The following is a 17,896-nucleotide window of genomic DNA, read 5'->3' as shown; positions in this document are numbered from 1 at the left end:
ACATCCTGCCTCCCTTGCTCCTTTACAACCGTCCCCTCTCCCTCCTCCCCCTCTCAACCGTTTCATGGATGACGGTGGCATCCGTTTGTCATCCGGGGCAGGAAGCGACCGAACAAAACCCAATGTCAAATCAGCCATCGAATGTAGGTCGTCCATTTTTAATGGCGCATGATTGGCACTGTAACTGACGTGGCGCGAGTGCGCGCGGCGGAAACTGCGAGCGGGAAGGAGCAAAAGCGGTGGAGGTGGAAACCAGTATGCAAAACCGATGCCGAGTGCCACTTAAAGTGGCTCACTAATTGATTCTTGATCCCATCCCTCAACCCCTGCCCCCCTTCCCCCACACCCCGTCCCTTTCTCTTTCGGTTAGCAGACGTCGTACAACTTCGCTCCCTCCGCTCCCAGACCTGTCAGCAGTCTTTTACACGGTGGCAACTGATCCAGCGCCCTGTGCGGGGGGCGACAAGTGGCTACATGTGATATAAAACCGGCACATCGCGAGGAAGTGGGACTCACGAATCAGAGTGACCGATACTCAAAAAAATATATATGTATATAATATATATAAATATTTTATAGTCGAGTACCGCTTCTTGCGGCGCCTATTCCTCCCCCTCCCCCCTCAACCCCTCTTAGACAATGTTTTGTTTCTTGCTGTTTGTAGTCTCTAAACCTGGAAATGGCAACACATTTTAAGTAATTGGATGTAATTGGTATCTATGATATGGCTACGATGGAACAGTATTCAAAGGAAATTTGATGTGAGAGCGAACATTTTGACAAGCATTAAGCACGAGGTTTAGTGATTTCAATAGAACATATCTTAAATGTAGAACATAGAAAACATCAGTGCTATAACTCCTAACAGAAAGCGCTTAAGCACTTGTATGCTTAAGCGCTTTCTGTTAGGTGATGGCCAAGTCAACTCAAACCTACCAGGTCGGAGCGATCCGTAAGTGACCCAGAATCGTACGGATTCAGTAGGTGCAACTATGCCTAAGCGACTCCGACTCGTTGGTGCAGCGAGTTCGGATCGGGTCAGGCCAAGGCCGTATCATCAGCAGATGCGAGAAAGCACCTGCGATGCCAACCCGTTAGTGCAGCGAATTCCGGTCGGGTCGGGTCAAAGTAGGTGCCGATACCCAACCCGAACTCGCAACAAATGGTCGGAGTCGATAAAATTTCTCGCACTTTAACTCGTAGTTTAATTTCAGAATTTGTTAATTTCATTGCATGATCTATTCAAACATTTGGGAAAAATATGCCTTTGCTTAAACCGTATTTGTATGATCATTGCGTACATTTCCCGGTTCGATCAGCGAATAATCAGAGTTTTGTTGTGCATCCACTCAAACTTGCTAAAAGATCTTTCAAAAGTTGTCAATTCCTTTTGTAAGGCCATGTTTAAAGTAATCTAATTCGAGTCGGTCTCGTAGTACAGTCGTCAACTCGTACGACTTAACAACATGCCCGTCATGGGTTCAATCCCCAAATAGACCGTGCCGCCATACGTAGGACTGACTATCCTGCTATGGGGGGGGGAATCAATTAGTCACTGAAAGCCAAGCCCATAAGTGGTACAGGCAGGCCTTGACCGACAACGGTTGTTGAGCCAAAGAAAAAAAAAAAAAGTTCGAGTCCATTTTTATCATACAGCAGTTACCTACCTTCAATTAGATTTAATTTAGAGGAAAATGTCAAAACAGTTTGATTAATCGCGTTAAAACTTATTTTTAAAAAGACCCGAATTCGAGGAACAAATATTGGTTTTGAGGGTTGAAGGTGTTGAAAAATTGGCAAAGTATCCGACCGTATTTTTTAAATCATTGAACACATCGTTTACTAACAAAAAGGTGATTGCACAACAGCTTCAGTGGAAAAAATTATTTATTAACATTTATTAAATATTTAGTTAAAGAGACCATGTATTTCGCTAAACTGCATATAAGAATATGGAAAAGTCTATTTTGTATAATCTTTGCAGGAATATTTCTAATATGTAGTGATAAAAAACATCCATTAAATCTAAAGTACCCAATAATTACCCGGGTAAAAACGAAAAAGGAATAACCCCGGTAAAAACCCAAAAAATAAATAAAGGGTAAAACCATCTAGTACGAAAACGCCAACAGAAAAAATAAGTAAAATTGAATGACGGGGCGAACGCCACTGCTAGGATAGTAGCCATTGTGGTGTGGTGTTTTGTTTTGCTTGAGTGAAAGTTGAGCAGGTTCTTTACATACAAGAAAGTGGTGGTATACATGGATTATTGAAGCAATTAAAAACTAGAGCAATATTATGACAGCTCCTTCCCGCCGAACCGTAGAATTGGTTGAAATCGATCACGCTTGAGGAATTTACTTTACACACACACACACACACACACACACACACACACACACACACACACACACACACACACACACACACACACACACACACACACACGCGCACACACACACACACACACACACACACACACACACACACACACACACACACACACACACACACACACACCGCTTTTCTACAAGAGTATTTCCGTGTTCTAAGCCTTCCACGATTTTTATCGGCAAAGGCGGACAGTACAGGGCGTTTACTAGTAGTTTCGCACGATATTTATGCACTTCAGTTTATTACCTGGGGAAATGGTGCAGATGTGTCTGGCGTGGTTGAATTTGGGTGAGGGCACTGTTCTGCGTTTTATGGGGAGCAGAGAGAAAGGTTCTTCCGTAATTGAGACCAAGAGATGGCCTACACACAGACACACACAGACACACACACACACACACAGACACACACACACACACACACACACACACACACACACACACACACACACACACACACACAAACAGCTTCGCCTTAACGGGACTTGGTAAGGGTGCGGATGCTCCGCTTCCCTCCTCCCCTCACGTCATCACAGGACGACAGGTGATATATGTGGCTGTGTGCTTGGGTGTAGTGTGTATGTTTTGGTGCGTGTGCATTCGTGACGGTGGTATTCGTTCGATGAAAAGGCAGGAAGTCACTGAAGGCTTCTATAAATACTCATAACACCCCAAACCCGCACAACAATGGTTGGACCAAGAATGGTGTTTGCAGCAAAGCGTAGCAGCTGGAGCGGGAGTGGGTTAGATGAGTTGGAAGAAGAATGCAAAGAAACATATAACGAAGAAGAGCTCCGATACAGTGTCAAGAGCGTATGTGTGCGACTCGGCAAATTCCAGGCGCAAATGGAAATTCGTTGCACACACCAGCCTAGGTACCGTTCGCAAACGCAAAGCGGTTTCGGCAAATGGACGTAAGCGGGCTCCTGGGGAGAGGAGGAGGAAGAAAAAACAAAAACTCTGTCATTATGACAACGAAAAGCCTAGTCGGGCCTGCAGCCACACAACACACAGCTACTGCAACACACATTATCACAATTGGGGGCCTCCATTGGACCGTGTTTCGTCCTTCGTTCCGGGTGTAGTTGGAGAAAAAAGGAAAAGTAAAAAAAAGCATAACAAAAGCACTATCATGCACCCTGAGAGTACACAAAATAGCGAAACCTATCCGGATGGCAGCAGTCGAGAGTCGCTGTCACACGGCACAAATCCCCAGGATCCCGCTCCGATGGGTAGAGTAGCTCCAGCAATGGCAGCAATTGACTATATCCATGAAATATTTTTAGCTCAAGCGGTGACAAACAATACGCCTCTATGTGTCTATGTGTTTATTTTTTGTTTTTGCTTCTTCAGCTTTGCTTGTAGCTCTTTATGTTTATATTTTCTGCAGAACCCTCGCGAACGTTGATTCTAAACCCCAGTGACGTTGATTTTATATTTGCTGCATGCAAACAATTTTTTTTTTCGTGCTGCCACCGATCCCTCTATTTTGTGCAAACCGGTCACGAGACAGTCAAGAATACCATCCTCCCATCTCCTATGTCCTGTACTTGACTCGGTCTCCGATAAGCACTGGGTTGCGTTTCGAGCACACAATAACCGCCAGCATTAAGCCACGGAAGATGTAGCAGTTGGCAGCTAACGAATCAGGGTGGCTGCGAATGTTTCGTTCTAGCATCGATCAGTGTTACATCAACGGCATGGATGTGAAGTCTCACCAACGTAAAATCACTACCAAAGAATGATAATTGCGTGTTAAGTGACCCAAAATGGTTGGACTTTTTTGGACATATAGTTCGAAGCTTGATTTGTAGCAAAACATTAGGTTAAGCTGATGCTAAGTGCTCTAGGCGATACAAATCAGTATTTAACGCAGAGCATAAAGATTCTCTCTTAGGCGCCACAATTATTAGCCACTTGTTAGGATATAAGTATTTCAATTGGCTCTCGTTAAGCCTTCGAGGTGAATGGGTAATATTGTTTCATTTGCATATCAACAGGCAAAACTAGTTCTAGTTTCAGCATATATCTCTAAGAGGTAAGGTCATTGTCAGTGTAGTTCAGACCAAACATCCAATATAGTCCAATAAATAAATAAATAGATAGAAAATTAAAAATTATCAAAACAACTGAAGGAATACAGTATAGAATTGTTGCTAGAATATCAATAACATTAGATTTCCGATATAATAGCGTAAGTTTCGTTAAATAGCGTATCTGAGAGATACATTGAAAACCGATTGGGATTTCGGGCAATTTTGTCTGCTGGTCCCAAGATAAGAATCCATGCTGTTGAGTTACTATGCTGGAAAAATAATTCAATTGCCATGTGGCCGCAGGAAAGACGGCTGCTAACAGATGATTAAATTATTTTTGTGTTATGTTTTACTGAAAATTGGACAAGGTCTCGCACCAGTGGAACGATGGCCTAAAATGATATTGCAATATTAACAGCACGCAGACTAAGCACTCTCCTCATCATCCGGGAGCTCATCTTTTGATTTTTATATTACAAAACAATTTTCATACCGTTCCTAACTATTCCAGTAATAGTAGTTACATAAGGCATGCAACCAAAACACAATAGAAGGAAGTGTCAAAGAATAAAAAAAAATAATACAAAAAACCCAAAATCAAGTTCGCTTTTTCATCATACTTTTCGTTTTCCCAGTCCCGGTCACCCATCGCTTTGATTCGCTTCGAGCCCCAACTTACAAAGGACTTTAAAATTGTTGTAACGCCAATGGGTTTGCGGGGAGGCTGGCGGTATTTCTGGATCCTCAATTTTTATGCTTTCCTTTGTGCTTCGCTCACGGTTTCTCGCCTCGGACAAATTTCGAAACCAAGCCATAATTGGCTCAACAGCACAAGTGTGACATGGGATGCGTTAATTTCATTTATTGTCCTTTTCCTCGCTCTTTGTCGGTCCCGTCTGCACCGCCGGGCAGCTTTTGGCCCCAACAGGACAAGACAGCTTTTGGCCTCGCCAGTGAATCTTGCGAGAGAGAATGGGAAAGAGTGCGAAAAAAACGTAAAAGAAGGAGCGGATGGGTGTTTTCGGTTGTACTGCGAACAAAAGCCCGAAAGGTACGTCACGGTTTGCAGGAAATGAAGGCGAGATATTTCGGTCGGTAAATATTTAAAACCAACCCCGGGGTGAAAAACAACGCCCTTTGCCGGAACCGGAACAGGTGGCGGGTGCATCGGACATGGAGGAGTGAAAAAAAGGAGGAAAGGCTTAATTTCTAGGCCCGGGTACGATCCCGAATAGCCACCACCTCTTCTTGCCGTACAACAGACCACGGTAAGTTCAAGCGGGCGCACGGTGCAAAACAAAACCCCGAAGTTGTCGTAGTCCAATTAGAAACTTAAGGCTTTTAGAGATTGTGTACGCGTTGTTGGTAGTTTGTTGTTTGTCGGTGCTCGCAAATTGCTTTCTCGCTGTTTGGTGGATCTTCCGGTCCGTCGTTGGAAAAAGGAAAAAAAAGAAATGCCCAGTAAAAAAGACGCTGAGACATTTGGAGTGCCTTGAACACCGCGTACCCATGCCCGCAACCAACAGTATTTTTCGGTCGGTGTTGCATCGATAATATTTATCAAAAAAGAGCCTCCCCGTTTCCTCTCCAGTCTCAACAAAAAGGTTCATCAGAACAGGGCTTCTGGTTTGTGTGTGTGTGTGTGTATGCGTGTTGCTGCTACACGTATTGTCCTTCTGCTGTGATTAAAGCGCCGCAGTGCCGGAAAACTCCACCAGCATCCAAGTAGCATCACAAACAGCAAAAAATGGAGGGATTTTGTGAAAATGGATTCATTTTAATTAACTCGAGCCCAACGCAAGCAAAAGCGGTTTCGCGTTTAGGATGTTTCGCGCGGTGTCATTCTCCCCGACATACACACACTGTACCATTTACCCCATCTTCGTGGCCTGGACTTGTAGCGACGTAAATTAATGCTTATTAAATTTATTTACGGCGAGTACGGTCTTCACGATTGTAATCAGGCTCAATTAAAAGAACAATGTTCGCCCTAGTAAATACACACACATACACATACACGCGTGCGCACTCAAGGGGTGTAACGTACTCCTACAATTCTTAACGCAATAGCGATTGCGCGCAGTGGCAAACCGCGGGCGCTTCTTTTTCTTCTTCTATTTGGCGTAACGTTCTACGCGGACATGCCGGCCTATACAGGTTTTCGAGACATAATTCATTACCACGCAGCCGGATAATCAATCCTTGCTAGGGGGGGACGGTCCATTCTAGGATTGAACCCATGACGGGCATGTTATTGAGTCGTTCGAGTTGACGACTGCACCACGGGACCGCCCCGACGACCCGCTGGCGCTTAAAACCCCCCAAAAATCTGACCGGCATGAACCGGAAGAAAATTAGTAAACTTCTGTCAGATCCATAAACCGCAGCGCACGCTGTAATTGTTAGTTGCGAAAAATAAAGGAAATGGATGGATACACACACACACATATACACACACACAAATATATATATATATATATATATATATATATATATATATATATATATATATATATATATATATATATATATATATATTTGAAATGATTATTTATTAATTAATATACATACGGCTAATGTGTCTTGTGTGGGGTTTACTGTTTACTGCAGGCACAGATAATTGCGGACATTTCAATAAAACAAACTATATGCTTTGAATAAAACACACCGCTTCTGCCAGCGGCTCATATGCGGACACACTCTGTCATCACAGATGGAAGGCTTACATGAGTCAACAATACAACTAGTTTAAATTAGAAAACAAGCGACCAGCAAAGCCTTCCTTTGACTCTGTTGTCATACAGATTGCCTACTATCAGGGGGTTTTTTCTTCTTTCGTTTGATATTGCGATTGTTTGTTTCCTATCGCCGCTGCCACTCAAATGAATTATACAACATTGCTACCCCTACTCCTCAGCCACCTTATCGGTTGGATCACTAGATCGTATAAAAGGATTGTGCGGCAGCTTTTGATACCTGAATTTTGTAACCGTGAGCTCCATCTAGGATCTGGACGCCTTAAAATCGACCTCGGACGAGATTGCGTACCACTGTGTTACCATTACTGTTGGGTATGTGCGCTTGCGTGTGTCTGTGTCTGTTCACTGCAGGAAATTTGTATGGAAATCAAGGTTTCTGAGGTGAATAGAAAAATCAGGGACAATGAGGAAAGAAAAGGAAAAATCCTCCCTCCCTCCCACCTTCTCTCTTTTTCTCTTTCTCTTCTCTCTCTCACACACACGCACATTTTCTTTATCTCTCTTACACATACACAGACACACACGCAAACATACAAACGCATCTAACACAATCTAAAAAGGCAGCAGGGTAGAACTCTTTCGTGTTGCTTTTTTTTAACATTTCTCCACCTGTGCTCAAGCATCCCCCAGTCCCTGTTAAATGACGTGATATTCGTACCCATAGTCCCTGCGTTCGCCTGGACGCGTCCCTGTCGCCCGCTACCGAATACATTCAAGGGGAAAAAGGCGAAATGGGCGCTTCGAACGCAGCGCTGTGGAAAAATCTTGCGTTGGTTGGCGCTATTAGAAAAGCCCTACTTATCGGGAATCGGGGCGCCGGGGAGAATCGGTTTGCTGCAGTGAATGGAGCGAATTACGAACTCTACCCATTGTGCGTCAAAGGTAGACGTGAATGTAGCAAGCAACGCGACCATCGAGGTCGGTCGATCGGCTGCTCTAGTTCGGGGTTTTGTTGTTGTTATAGATTCACATGCTTGAGAAAAAGAAAAAAAAACAGGGATGGGGTAAGGAAAAGAGGCATAACCTTTTCTGCTGCTCGTAGCACCCAGCAGCAACACGCAGCTACTGATTTGTTATCGCGTCTTTGGCTAATGTATGTACTGAGTGGGCCCTTCAGGGGTGTCGCACTGCCTGGGCCATAATTCATCTAGATCATCTGGTTGTCATTCGGTATGTGTATCTACGTATGTGGGTGATTTGTTTTTCTTCTATTCCTTCCAGTCACTACTGTGCGTTTCAATCGGGCCATCAGGGTTTAAAACGCAAACGACTAATGACAGCTTTGGTTCGCCTGTCACAAAGCTGTCACAGTTTAATTGCTTCCAGACAGGCATTTTGCTTGCATTATCTTCCCATCGTGTCCCACGCATACGATTCGAGACGAGGTAAGAGGAAGGAGGTGTAGAAAGGGGGAGGGGTAGTTGTGAGATCAGGGGGTAGGCTGAAAGTTAATATCTTAATCAACACACAAACTGGCACTCAGTAGGGAATAGCGCAAATCGGGCTGGTGCGGAAGGACGGCGAGCACGCCTGTCAGAATTTCCGGGTCGTAGCATGGCACATGTGTGTGCGTGCGTGTTCGTTCACTTTCAGTTATCACTCCACATCAGGCAGTAGCTTTTCCCTTTGCGGAAACGCATGCGTTTTCACCTTCCATGAGTTATGTGCTGGGTGTGGGTTGTGGCGAGGAAGAGAAGTAGGTGGAGGTGGGTTAAGCAAATGGGTAGGTTGAGGGGTTTGGGATGCTGCTGCTTATAGCTCGTTGCTGCTTATAACCGTTTGGGTCTGACGAAAGTGCACTTCTGCGTAGGCGTGTCTTAAAAAGCAATAATTCTTTGAAAAGTATACATTTATCACAAATACCCCCCCCCCCCCACACACACACACAGCGTGCTTACCCTTGTTTCTGGCTGTATTCTGACTCTTCCCCCCCCTCTCACTCTCTCTCTCTCTATCTCTCTCTCTCGCTCTCTCTCTCCTCATCTGAACATATACTACATTTCACGCCCAAATTCAGTTCTGCTTCCATCCCGTTACACAAGCTCCAGTCGTCGTTCGTGTCTCCGTCACTTCCTGTAGGTCCCAGAGCCCAGTTACAGCGCGGTACGCTATAACAAGCTAATGTTTGCTCCTACGGATTCATTACTCCGAGCGAACCTTGTTTTGTGCAGCACGTTGCCACAGCGTCGCAGACGAGCAGCAGATAGAAAAGTGCGCAACTATCTCCGCATGATGCCGCGTCGACGTGTGTCCTGTCACAAACGGTTGTAACTGGCCTGACAAAACAAACAACAACTTGGAACAAAGTAAAGAAAAAAGGGGCAGCTGCTATACACTACGTATATTGCTGATATATGCACCAGCCTCATCATAACCATCGAGTCGGTTCGGAAAAACGACGACAAAAACAAAAACAAAAACGGACTACATGCCAGCAAAAGATCAGCACTTTGGCGACGAATACGAATTCGTTAGGATAGAGTGGTGCAGGAAAAAAAGGACTATTCTTTTCAGAGCCAATTGCAGGTCTGCCGCGGGACCGAAGGGGTCACTAAAAGGCTGGCCAGAAATAGACGACAAACCTGAAAAGGCAAAACGAAAACACCATGGTTGGTTGGCATTTATTCGGGCTGGACCTGTTGGTTCGGGTGCTACTAATGAGTTATGGCTCGTCTTTCTCGGGCGAGCATCCGAAGCATGGTCGGGCAAGGCTATCGCGCACCTGCGTTGAAATAAGCGGAACCTGACCGAACAATACCTGCTGCTGGCGGCCGCACAACTCGCCACCAGCCGACACCAGTTGCGCAATACATTCCACAGATGTGTGGTACGGGCGCGCATGAGCCGAGGATGAACGAAGACTTATGATCCCTTCAACCTATGTTTGGTTCTTTTCTTCCTCGGATGAAAATAAATGTTCCCTTGAAATTCCAAAGTTCTTCAATTTCAAAATTGCACATGATGCAGTAGCATTACTGTAAGCCAACCAGTGTGGTAAAAGTAGCATTACCGACCTTGGGGCCGGTAATAAAGGTCAGAATGGTTAGCCTCTGCTTAGAGTATCATATGTGTTGCTGCTCCCACGGTCCTGCAGAAATCGTAATCAATTCCATTAATTTTGCTGTGGAACTCCAGGGAAGCCAAACAAGCGCAGGACACTCTCTTAATTGAGTACAAACCTCTTCGAATATGAAAGCGTGGGTGGGTGTATGGAAAGGAGGGAGGTTAGACTTCTGAAAGGCTCATTGAGCGATGATCTTTGCAGGTTCGGCACGGCAAACGGAACAAACATTCGTTTTTGTGTCCAGGTGCGTAAGTTATGTGTACTACTGGAAAGCATAAGGTAGAGTCCATGGGGAGATAGGGCAGATGGGACTAGGAATTGGGAATTCTATAAAGATGCTCCCGCTAGGCAGGAGGTAAAATTGCCTGCCAGAGATTTGAATCATGAAGTGCATACATTTAGACGGACCGTTTGATGTGCCGCACTGCATCCTAGAATAGAAAGTCATCAACAGGGTGGGGGTGAGTTTTTTTTATTTACACGGAGAGGGTATATTCTGAGACTCTTATTGTCGCACAGGTGTTGACATGGGATTATTACCCAGTAAACTCCCTCTTGTCTATGCGTATATGTGTGCTGTGAGCGTACGTATGCATGAAGGGGTATATTGCTTCTGCATACACACACGACACTCTTCCTTGCAGCAAATTTAATTCCAGGGGTTAGGCTTAACAAGAGCCTATGCACTGCTTAACGCCTGAAGCTATGCAATATTGTTTTTATATTAGTTTTGGTAAAAGTTAGTGTACCTAGTGGTACCCAAATTTATATAGAATTTTTCTTTTGCAAACATAAAACGTTCAGAGCCAACGCTATTCTGGTGTCATTTCCTGCACTCGAATGCACATCCCAGCATGCAAGCGACGGGAGTTGTTTAATAATGCTCTTTTTTAAATGCTTGTTGCATACGTGCCTGCAGTAACAAATGTAACATTGTAGCAAGCCAACTCTCAATAGCATTTAGTAAGCTTAGTCGTATCTCATCATGGCGCCATTGCGTTACAATATTGCATAACGTAGGGGGCGTCATGTACTCATCAAGTCGCTGTTGTTAAAAAAGGTGCATACAAACAGGCGCATGCACATTAACACTTTCACGATCAAGGGAAACATATTTTCCCTTGTACAAAACTCGTTGTCGGTCATTCTGCTGGTGCTTGTGTTGGTTGTAGAGTTTCAAAGATAAGCTTCACAAACTTTCACAGCGTGGCGAAGTAGTGAACAAGATTTTCACACGCGAATTGATCAATGCATCGATTTTTGTACTGACAGAATGTCCAAATTTAAGCATATGTAAAAGGTGACACATGTATTTCTAAACGAATAAAAATTAAACCAACGATTTGGTAATATCCTCTTACTTCCGATTCACAATAGTATTGTATTGGCATGTCAAGTCTTCTGAAATTAATTCTTCATATCAAGTAAAAGGGCTCAAAAAAAGAATACACACTCACACGCTAATGAGCAACTTTAGCAGGGTGTTCGTTTAGCAAGCTAAACTGTAATGCTGAACAACATTAGCGGTAGGCTTTGATGAAAAGTTGATCATTCTATTCCGGACAAATCACCTTAGCTTGGGCTCTCGCAATTCGCCGTAGCAAACCCACTGGGGGAATGACTGCCCACCCACAGCGCAATGTCATGTCTCCGAATCAATTGCTATCAATTGAACAGGAGCAGCAATGCTTTTGTGTGCAGCGAAGGAAGCGAAAGAGCAGAAGTCACACAGCAACAACAAAAAATTGTTGCAAAAGGCAGCAAAACAAAACCCAAACCCCAATACTAATTGCTTTCGTGCGAAAGGGATCTATAGCTGTGCGAGTTAGAGTCGTGCCATTAGAGCAACACAAAGAGTCAACCCGGTCGGTCCACCACCCCTTAAGATGCTTGCCGTGGCAAATCTCTACCCGCCGTCTCCGATTGTGGGTGTGCGATTTTGTGTTTGGAGTGGGCTGAGGAGTAGGATTTTTTTTGCTAGTTGGTTTTCCCGATTCAAATGGAAATGCTGCAACGCTGCCGGTGCGAAAGACAGTCGCAACAAAAGGTAACCACCACCAGTGCCATTGCTGACGTGCGAGAACCAGCACGGGCTGTGGGGCAGTGGGGTGGCAAATCGGGGAGTCCATGGTGATAAGACAAGACACACTAATAATGGCAGCAAGTAGCCTTGTGCTGTTGATGATGATGGCGAAGCGGTGTATGGTATAGAAAAATGTGTGTGTGTGTGTGGTTTTTGTGTGTGTGTGTGTGTGTGTGTGTGTGTGTGTGTGTGTGTGTGTGTGTGTGTGTGTGTGTGTGTGTGTGTGTGTGTGTGTGTGTGTGTGTGTGTGTGTGTGTGTGTGTGTGTGTGTGTGTGTGTGTGTGTGTGTGTGTGTGTGTGTGTGTGTGTGTGTGTGTGTGTGTGTGTGTGTGTGTGTGTGTGTGTGTGTGTGTGTGTGTGTGTGTGTGTGTTTCTTCAGAAGATTCTTCCCGCCCCAGGGTGGCGTGCACGCTTGATGAACCGTTCAAACATTTAATGACTTTCATTTCCAGCACCGCCCAACGTTTTGCGATGGCTGCACTTCGATAACGTCCAACGCTCTGATAGTGCAGTACCTCACCAGTGCGGGGACAATAAAACGTGAACGGCAGCTTTACTGTGTGAGATAAGCGCAAATTGTTGCAACCATTTAAAGCGAGCTCCACAGGTCAAACACAGGGACACGAGCACCATCTTGCTGGAAATCCTCACTGGAACGAAATCAAACGACACCAAAAAGCAATGCATTGCAACCAGACAAAGAGAGCGACAAAGAGATACAAGATGAAGGAGGGAATGCTAATGGCACTAGGCAAAGGCACCGGAGCTTCTCGGTGCTAAAACTCGGCGTGCCTGGGCACAATTTGCCCGACCAAATCCGACCAAGCGCATCGTGAAACTATCTGTTATCGCTGTTAGCTCACAGTTCGCCCCCTTGGACGATTCCAACCGGGACCGGGCTGAAGAACAAAAGGGTGGCCCCCACTTTTGCCTCGCCACTTGTCAGCAGCAAATCAAAGGAATCAAAGGCCCCGCTCACTCGGAGCACGCACTGCTCCTGGCACCGTGCCTCGCTCGTGGTTGCGTCCCGTGTCTTTCGTGCGACCGCAACCCACAGCCATAACAACAATCAAATCTGCTAGGTTACGGATCCCTCGCCCTCCCGATGAGCACTTGTGCAGCTCTCGATCGAGAAGCTGAGCCCTTCTTGCATAACAAGGTCCCATGAGTTTCGGGACGGGCGAGGACGCGCCTGGGGCGCTATGGCAGCAGGCAGAGGATGAAGCAGGTGATGTAAATGTTCTGAATATGAATGTCATTCCGAACGGGCTAATCGAAGGCCCTTTCTTTTGTACGGCTCGAGGCTCACACCTTCGCCCATCCGTCTACTTGAAGGTCACACATTTCATCGCAAGAGCGTTAGCTATTAGCCCAGGTGAAGGAATCAAAATATAGGACGATAGGGGAAGAGTAGTCCACCATCATCCTTCAATCTAACTGCCGTTTTGGGGATCAATGTGTGTGTACATATGTGTGTTGCTGGAAAAGTCAACTATCTGTGCGAATATGAGTGTGTTTGATTCTTCTCGCACCCGCAGCGACATGAATGTGGCCGATAACTGTCAGAACAATTCGACCATCTCCGAACTCCGGACGAAAGTAACAACCCACAAAAGCGCCAGCAACCACGGCGTTTTGCCCCAACAACAAGGGGTTTCGAAATCCTGGCCTGTCTGTAACAGGATTTTGAAATGTTCGCCTCATACACCAATGTTACGTGACCGTTTGCTCTGCTCTACTGTTTCGCCACCGCTTTCCGCTGCCTGGACTGTCCTGCTGATGGTGCTTCTTCTACTACTGCTGGTGCGTACTACTTAGTGCCTCATACGGTCGATGGTTCAAATTCCAAGCCGAATTTTCATTGGCGTGTGAACGTTCACGCATGAATGACGCGGTGGCGTAAGATTCAATAGTACAGAAAGAATTGGACACGGGCAAGATGGGTGCAAAAGGGGTGGGGTTGGGATAAGGTATAGTGTCCAACGACCGTTCGCAAAATTCTGCGCTATAAAGAAATAGGAGTATAAAATAAGTGAAGCAAAAAAACCTATCCACACACATAGATATACCCACAAACACCATAAGAAGAAAAGAACAGTGCTAGATATTGGTGAACGAAACTGGGTAGCTGGTGTGTGAGCTTTTTTTCTTTACTTTTATATCCTCCCTATCCTCCCCGCTGTACCACCACCAAAAAACACCACAAAAGATATAAAAAAAGGTGCCAGTTTGAAGTGGGATGGCGGGATGCACAAGAGAGGAGGGGGAAGGGGCAGCTGAAGAAAAAGTTTTACGATAAATTATTCCTCCAACATGGCTGCTTTTTCTTCGAGCGCAGCTGGAGAGAGTTATCGTTGATTCAGTGCAGTGAGCTGTTTTTTGCTCTTCTTCTTGTTATGTTACTTTAAACGGTGTGTGGGATGCTACTAGACCCGCTAGAATAGTTGTTTGAATATTGAAAATAATGCTCCATGAGCTAAGATGTGTTCATTTTCCTAGCCGCAAGGCATTTAGCATATTGTATAATCAAACCTTGCTTGTTACAGTGCAGCTTGCGGGATAGCGGTCCGGTAGCGTCGTGCACAAGGGCTCCGCTTCGCCGTACCAAAGGGCGTGAGTTCAAATCTTACAGCTTAAAGGAGCATCCCTTTTATCCCGCCCACAGGTTGAACTCATCTTTTCATGGCACATTAAATTACACTATCAGCAAAATACATGACACTAGTATGTGGTACTTACGATCGGCAACAGTTTGAATGATGAGCGTGTGATACATTGACCGGTGTTGGTAGTGTGCTAGCAGTAGTTGTAAGTAACTGACTAGAATTAGTTTTAGTACAGTAGTAGTACGAATCAGAAGTAGCAGTAAGAGTAGTCTTTCATATCGCTGGCCACTGTATCGCTTTATTGTTTCTTTGGGGTTGTTGATTGTTGCACTACTCGCATCACGCCTTACACACGCAGGTTGATCGTTGAGGTGGAGGAGCGTCCTTAACGGTCGGATCGTTCTCGGCGTCACTCACTGATAACAGCACCTTCTTCGCACAACAGACTCTCTCACACACACGCACACACATACACACGTACACGCACAATTTTGGATATAGAAGCACACACACAGCCGATTGGAAGGCGAATGCCAGAATGTGGGCTTCAAGGGTGAACGAACCACTCTTAGTATATTAGTACTATCGTCAACGTTACTATAAGTAAACCTGCAAAAAGGTGAAGGTGTAGGTATTTCACAACATTTGCTCACAAACCCAAGACACACCAGAGATGCACACCAAACAGTGCGATTGAATAGGGGATATACTGAGGGGAAGAGCGAGCGAGGAAATGACGTAGGAAGTTGCGAAATGTCTTAGAAACCATGCAGAGAGCCGTTAGCCATATGTTGGAGGTGCTCTGTTCTATTGGCCCAGGAAGTTTGCTGTCCAATCGGGCAGTGTGAGCGTCCTCCCGCGGTGCGTTACTGTTTGAGTGCTCCCGAAGTGCGAATAGGGACTTCCTAGGCTACTAGTACTCTGAAAACTAGCCACTTTTACTATCAACCTCGAATGGCGTGTAAAGATAGCACCAACCTACATCAAATGGGACACATCAGCATCCCGGAGCATTTTTTTATATGGTCACACGGTGCCCGAAAGCGTAGCATTACAACCACACCATTTCAATAAGCCTCTACATAAGTGGTAGCGTTGTACATCACCATCCCGTCCACGTCCTGCCCTATCGATTAGGGAAATTTATTATGTTAGTTTAACAACCTACTACCATACACACACTCTCTCACAAAAATCACTTTCACAGTAAACGGTGAGGCTGTGTTTCGGTTACCAGATCAGTTTTTATCAACGGTCAGCTCTTCTAGCAACACTGCTCCATTATCCTAAGTAATCGTTCGCCTACTAAGCTGCCGCACAGTGAGTTAAGAAGCTTCGGTAGCGCTGCTGCCAGTCGTAAGAGCTGGCTGAACCTAGTGTAGCGTTCACTTTCTCCACCGACGCCGCCTTTGTGTGCACCGGAGTGGGGGCACGACGCTCCCCTAAGGTTTTCAGTAGTAGTGTTCAGCAGGGCTCCTTTCAGGAAAGGTGGTACTACCGCACCTCTCTACACAATCTGGTTTTTTGGTTGGTGCCGAAAATGGTTGTGTGTTCAACGCTCACGAAAGCACAACCGAAACTGGTTCACATCTTGCCGAGCAGCACCTGAACAAGGGAGGCTGGCCCGTTCTGTGTGTGAATGTGTGCGTTTCAAGCCGTCGGCTCGCTTGTTCGCTCGCTCGTTTAACCGAACTTCGCTTCGGGAGTGTCCGTATACGCGCGTTATCCTTACTGCCTTTACCTCTGTTTGTTTGCGCGCACATGTGTGTGTGTGTGTGTGTGTGTGTGTGTGTGTGTGTGTGTGTGTGTGTGTGTGTGTGTGTGTGTGTGTGTGTGTGTTTGTGTGCTTGTGTACGCACACGAACAGCAATCACTCGGCCGGATACACGAGAACCCAAGGGTGGCCGGAGCGTAACCTACCGTTCCGAAAAAAAAAAAAATGCCGGAGAGCTTTCGTGCTTTGCTGACGCGCTTTGGCTTTTTACAGGTATTGGCACGGATACGGATTTTCCGTTCGGCGATATGTTTCTTTATTTTTTCCTCTCTTTTCATCTGCAAGTTCGGGCGTAGGGAAACGAAGGGCTGCTCTCACGGGTTTTGCGATTTCCCAGGATTTTGCATCCTTTTTGTCTCTCGCTTAGCTGCGCGGCGTCGCAATCGCTCTCTCTCTCTCTCTCTCTCTCTTACCTCTCGCCTGCCTGTGTTGTACTGACTACTTTATTGTGCGGGCAGGACCATGACACACGTCGGTTGAGAGAGAGAGAGACAGAGAGATATAGAGAGAGAGGGAGATGTAGAAAGAGAGAGAAGAGGTATACAAAGTCACTAAAAGAGAGGTTGACAGAGACCGAACGATGAACGAAAGCTCCAGCTACCTATCCAGCTACCGTACATTGTAGACTTAAAGATAAAATCCATCCGTTCGACTTGCCTGGACGAAATGACGGAATGTCAAACAGATACAAATTTACTTTTTGTGCCAAATCGCGTCACTAGCAAAGTGCAAGCCGCCTAACGGATGTCCTGAGAAACCGTACTTGCCTCTTTGTAAGAAACCTTTTTTTTCCGTTCCACTTGTTTGTTTCAGGTAGGCTAGACAGTGGCCGTTCGTTCGCTGAGGTTTGCCTGAGGATTGTGTTTAATGTTCGCTGTACACATGTATGTGAGACTGGAAGGGTTTTATTAACATTGGAAGCTCTACAGCGCGCCTTTTCGCACTAGCGAATCGTTTGCATGTACTTTGGGTGTGTGTGTGTGTGTGTGTGAGAGAGAGAAAGTATGTGCGTCTCTCTCTCTCTCTCTCTCTCTCTTTCTCTCTCACTCTCACACACACATACACACACAATCTAGTAGCCGACAGCAGCGCGCACTTCCATTATCAGGCTTATCATTGTTCATTATCGATTCGGATTATGGTAAATGTCGTGTGCCTTACGCGCCTAATCAGTACTCGCATAG

General features: G+C 45.6%; 1 protein-coding gene across 13 annotated transcripts in view; it reads right to left on the bottom strand.

Annotated features, from left to right (window-relative positions):
- Positions 1-17,896, bottom strand: part of LOC120906639 (disintegrin and metalloproteinase domain-containing protein 11) — a 105,870-nt gene that overhangs the window by 49,602 nt on the left and 38,372 nt on the right. Inside the window, exons 1-2 of one of the 13 annotated variants that reach the window (XM_040318459.1) lie at positions 16,442-16,525; positions 15,072-15,547 (exon numbers count right to left, since the gene is read on the bottom strand). The exons of 11 other annotated variants lie outside the window; for them this stretch is intronic. The gene's annotated coding sequence lies outside the window, so the exon portion shown is untranslated. Of the gene's footprint in view, positions 1-15,071; positions 15,548-16,441; positions 16,526-17,896 lie in introns of those variants that run through there. One more of the 13 variants, XM_040318460.1, reaches the window with a different exon arrangement.

The sequence above is a fragment of the Anopheles arabiensis genome, chromosome X, assembly GCF_016920715.1.
Source record: "Anopheles arabiensis isolate DONGOLA chromosome X, AaraD3, whole genome shotgun sequence".
Taxonomy (NCBI): domain Eukaryota; kingdom Metazoa; phylum Arthropoda; class Insecta; order Diptera; family Culicidae; genus Anopheles; species Anopheles arabiensis.
The sequence above is the reverse complement of the archived record's forward strand: the minus strand, read 5'-3'. Positions and strand labels throughout refer to the sequence as shown.